The sequence below is a fragment of the Tupaia chinensis genome, unplaced genomic scaffold (assembly GCF_000334495.1).
Source record: "Tupaia chinensis unplaced genomic scaffold, TupChi_1.0 Scaffold000291_1, whole genome shotgun sequence".
Classification (NCBI taxonomy): Eukaryota; Metazoa; Chordata; class Mammalia; order Scandentia; family Tupaiidae; genus Tupaia; species Tupaia belangeri.
This window is the reverse complement of record NW_006159776.1, coordinates 368,526-373,865: the sequence shown is the minus strand read 5'-3', so window position 1 is coordinate 373,865 and position 5,340 is coordinate 368,526.

Below are 5,340 nucleotides of genomic sequence, written 5' to 3'. Positions count from 1 at the left end.
TAATAGTACCATGTGAACTTACCATTGAAAGTAGTTAGATTATTTAAGAAATTGTGTGATCAATACAATGTGGGTGGGAAAGGAATGGAAAATAATTGTAGACACCAGAGATAGCATGAGAAGAGGGTGGGAAAGGACAGAGGGTTAGAAAGAGGGGTAAAAAAAAATTCTAGGAACTAGAAATGGAAAATTTTTGATACTAATATGCATGATTAAGTCACTATGCAGTATATTCTAGATGGGAAATCACATTTTTTATGCTGTGATGATATATCGCCCCAGCTAGGTGCTACTTTATGGAAAGAATGTAAATTAAGTTACAAAAAAATACTTCCAGAAAAAAAAACTATTCGATGACTACAGTAAGATATATAGCCCTAGCTAGGTGCTACTTTATAGGATGCCTAAAATTAAACTTGTGTTCATGGAAATGTATATATCAGCTGTGTTTGCTATGAAAATATTTAATTAATTAAGATCATTAGTAATTCAATAAAATGTGAGGGGAAAACAGTATAGAAAGTAAACATAGATACCAGAGACAGTGTGGGAAGAGAGTGGGAGATGGCAGAGGGTAAGAGATAGGGAATCAAGGATGGGGGGAAAAAAGCAAATTATACAGGAAACAAGAAATGGAAAATTATTTGTTGACAATAACTTGTATGTTGATGTGCTTGATTGAGACAATATACAGTGTACTCTGGATGGAAAATCTCATTTTGTATGCTGTAATGATGTACAGTGAATGGACGTAAATAAATAAATTTAAATTAAAAAAATAAAATTATCACTCAAAATTTCTTTATCAGTGTCTTATCCAGATCACTGAATATTTGCTAAGCACATGTTGTATGCTGAATGTTGAACTAAATGCTGTGAAAGCTGCTGGGTCCGGGATTCGAACCATAGTTTGAGAGTGGGAGTCCAGCAATGTAACCATTACACCACCTGCTGGTCCCTATCCTATCCATTTTTAATGTACAGCTCATCGTAATAAATAACACTCATAATGTTGTGCAACCATCACCACCATCCAACTTCATAATGCTACTCATCTTGTAAGACTGAATCTGTGTACTTGTTAAACAATACCTCACCTTTTCCCTCCTCCCTGTGTAGCTCCTGGTAACCATCATTTTACTGTCTGTCACTGATTTGACTACTCTTCCTCATATTATTAGAATCATACAAGTGTTGTCTATTTGTGATTTGCTTATTTCACCTACCATAATGTCCTCCAAGTTCATCCAAGTGGTAGCATATGTTATTAAGGATGAATAATACTGTAATGTGTGGATAGGCCACATCATCCCTCAATGGAAACATAGGATGCTTCCACATTTTAGCTATTGTGAATGATGCTACTAGGAATATAGGTGTATGGATTTCTCTTCATGACTCTTTTCAATTCTTTTAGATATATACTCAGAAATTAAATTGCTGCATCTGATGGAAATCCTATTTTTATTTATTTATTTATTTTAAAGAATTGTCTATTCTCTATAGTGGCTACACCATTTTACACTATTTCTACCAATAGTAAATGTGGGTTTTTTCATACTCTTGTGCGTACTTTTTTTTTTAAATAGTAGTCATCTTAATGGATATGATGTGGTATCTCTTGTAGCTTCGATTCATAGTTCTTTAATGATTACTGATGCTGAATGTCTTTTCATGTGCCTTTTGGCTATCTGGATATCTTTTTTTGAGAAACGTTTGTTTAAAGTCTTTCGCTCATTTTTAAATTAGGTTTTTGTATTTCTGTAGTCTGGTGAGTTTTTAAACTATGGATTAGTCTCTTACCTGTCTTTGGATTTCTTTACTACCTCTTTTTCTAACTCTTTTAGTTGAATTCTTAGTATATTAATCTTCAGTCTTATTTTTAATGAATCTGTTCTAGTCTAAAATTTATTTCACACATTTAGATAGTATTTGTATTACCATGAAATTATAAACATTTTAAAATTTCCACCATGCTCTTTTAAAATTTGTGAATTATTTAAAAGTATGTTTTGGGACCAGCAGCTTGTGTAATGGCTATGTTGCTGGACTCCCATGTAGTCAACCATGTTTCGAGTCCCAGGCCCGGTGGCTTAAATTCACGCTGGATATATGTGTATGTGTGCCCAAGATCCCGAGAGGAGAATGGAGGAGAAGGGATTGCAGTGTGGCCATCCCCCCGGAGGGGTGTGTGGTTTCTCGCTTTCTCTCTCTCTGTCTTTCTGGCAAGCACACACGCCCTATAGTGTAAACCTCCACCCACTCCCCAACCCTCCAAAAAAAGTATGTTTAAAATTTTTCCCATTTAAAAGACATATTTGGGGATACTGTTTAAATATGAGTTTCTTATATTGTAAATCAATTTTAGTCTGAGCAGAGGAGGGGAAGGAAGAAATGCTTGATGAAAACAATAGTCTCTGATATCTCACCCAAGGAGGGCAGAGGTCCTTTCTCATTATAGTCATCTTCAGGTTGTCCTTTCTGCTCACTCATTTCATTGGATAGGCTGCTTTTGAAGGCCACTGCCACAGGGTTTGATCCTGACTTCGATCTTGTTTAGAGAAGCCCATTTTAGTATGCACACCTAGTGGTGAAGGGCTCACCTGGCTCGTGCCACGCTGTCACTCCTGGCCAGTGTCCTACACTACGTTAGGCCCATGGCAGTGTTTCTGTTCTTGTTTGTACCTGTGCTGGAACTGAAGACCCTTGGTTTGCTCTGGTCTGGGGATCTGGCAGGCAGTACTGCTTTCTTAAACAGCTAGTGATCCTCCTGGAAAGCCCTGTGAGCCCTGAGTCATGAAACTGGCAGAGACTGTGCCGAGGGCCGTCAATTCTATCATGATCATCACCAGGGCTTCTGGTGCTGTGAGTGCAGGAGAGGCTCCAGGATCAGCCTGTGTAGCCAGACTCAGAGAGAAGTCCAGGTCTTTCAGATGCTGGGTAGCAGCAGGCAGGAAGACTGGTTGGGGCTATGTGGACTTCATCTTCTGGTTGCTGGGTTTACAGCTAGTAATGGGGCTGGACCAGAGGGTGGACTTTGCATCCAGACTACTTGGAAATCTGGCAGGCAGTGGGGCTGGTCTGGTCAGGGTGGGCTCCATCTCTAGGTTGCCTGGAAATCTGGCAGGCAGTGGGGCTGGTGTGGTCAGGATGGGCTCCACCTCTGGGCTACTGGGGAATCTGGCAGGCAGTGGGGCTGGTCTGGTCAGGGTGGGCTCCATCTCTAGGTTGCCTGGAAATCTGGCAGGCAGTGGGGCTGGTGTGGTCAGGATGGGCTCCACCTCTGGGCTACTGGGGAATCTGGCAGGCAGTGGGGCTGGTCTGGTCAGGGTGGGCTCCATCTCTAGGTTGCCTGGAAATCTGGCAGGCAGTGGGGCTGGTGTGGTCAGGATGGGCTCCACCTCTGGGCTACTGGGGAATCTGGCAGGCAGTGGGGCTGGTCTGGTCAGGGTGGGCTCCATCTCTAGGTTGCCTGGAAATCTGGCAGGCAGTGGGGCTGGTGTGGTCAGGATGGGCTCCACCTCTGGGCTACTGGGGAATCTGGCAGGCAGTGGGGCTGGTCTGGTCAGGGTGGGCTCCATCTCTAGGTTGCCTGGAAATCTGGCAGGCAGTGGGGCTGGTGTGGTCAGGATGGGCTCCACCTCTGGGCTACTGGGGAATCTGGCAGGCAGTGGGGCTGGTCTGGTCAGGGTGGGCTCCATCTCTAGGTTGCCTGGAAATCTGGCAGGCAGTGGGGCTGGTGTGGTCAGGATGGGCTCCACCTCTGGGCTACTGGGGAATCTGGCAGGCAGTGGGGCTGGTCTGGTCAGGGTGGGCTCCATCTCTAGGTTGCCTGGAAATCTGGCAGGCAGTGGGGCTGGTGTGGTCAGGATGGGCTCCACCTCTGGGCTACTGGGGAATCTGGCAGGCAGTGGGGCTGGTCTGGTCAGGGTGGGCTCCATCTCTAGGTTGCCTGGAAATCTGGCAGGCAGTGGGGCTGGTGTGGTCAGGATGGGCTCCACCTCTGGGCTACTGGGGAATCTGGCAGGCAGTGGGGCTGGTCTGGTCAGGGTGGGCTCCATCTCCAGGTTACCTGGAAATCTGACCGGCAGTGGGGCTGGGCTGGGTGGGGTGGAGGTGGGATCCAGGCTGCATAGGAACCTACAGGGATGGAGACTGAACAGAGAGGGGTGGACTTCACCTCCAGGCGGTAGAGGAATCTGGAAAGCAAAGAGGCTGGATGGAGGGGTTGCTCTGCTGGCTTTCTGCCTTCCTGACTCTTTAACAGTCAGGTTGGATGGAAGTTTGGGGGACAGAGACAGGGACATCATCTACTCTGATAATCTTGCCCATCTAACTTGCCCTCTTTTTGCCCATCTGAAACCAAGGGTACTCCTTTATTTATTTTAGGTATAGCCTCACCTGCGTTCTGCTATCATGATTGTTGCAGCAGGTTTTCCACCTGAAATGATAGCCAAGTTGGGAACATACATTCATCACGTTGGATACTCTCCTGCAACTTCTTCAGTGTTGTCCCTTTCTGAAAGAGATGATGCCAGTGGGCATGATAGAATCACTCCAGATGACCACGCATTGATAGCAGGGCCTTTGAACTCCTGTCACAGTCGTATCTTGGGGCCATGTATGAGAGCGTGCTGCAGAAGTTACCCAGCTTCTGGCCCACAGAGAACCTGGCCTCAGTTTCTCTGATGGACTTCTAGCAGGATGTTGGCTGGCTTCAGGTTTCTCTGGGCCATGGTCTGGCCATGGCAGTATTGTAGCACTGTTGCCAGCTGCAGGAATAGCACACACACCTCCTCTTCTTCTGTGAGGCCTTCCTGTTTGAGACAGTCCTGGAGTGACTCCCCACAAGTGTGCTCCATGATGAAGTATGAAGTGTTCTTAGTGTCATTCACCTCTGATGCTTGGATGATGTTCAGATGGTGTAGTCTCATCATGATGTTGATCTCTTTGTAGAGTTTCAGGAGCTGGGAGGAACTGTGCTTGCCTTCTCTGTCAAAGACCTTCACTGACACCAGAGTCTCTGTTAGAATGTGCCAGGCCAACTTCACCTTGCAAAAGCTGCTCTGGGGGGATGGTCCAGAGAGTGATGCAGGAGTTCCAAAGTTGGTCTCTTTGGCAGACATGGACAGGAGGTTCTGCTTCCTTGTGTTGTCAAACTTCCACTTGTTTCCTGTCTTCAATACCTGGTGTGGTATAACATTCAATTCAGATGAGGCTGTAAGTCAGAGTTGTTCTTTCTTTCCTTTTTTTTTTTTTTTTTGTGGACAGACAGGTCCTTTTATGAACAGGGACTTAAAAAGCTCACTTGTGCTGTCAAACTTCCACTTGTTTGGTTCT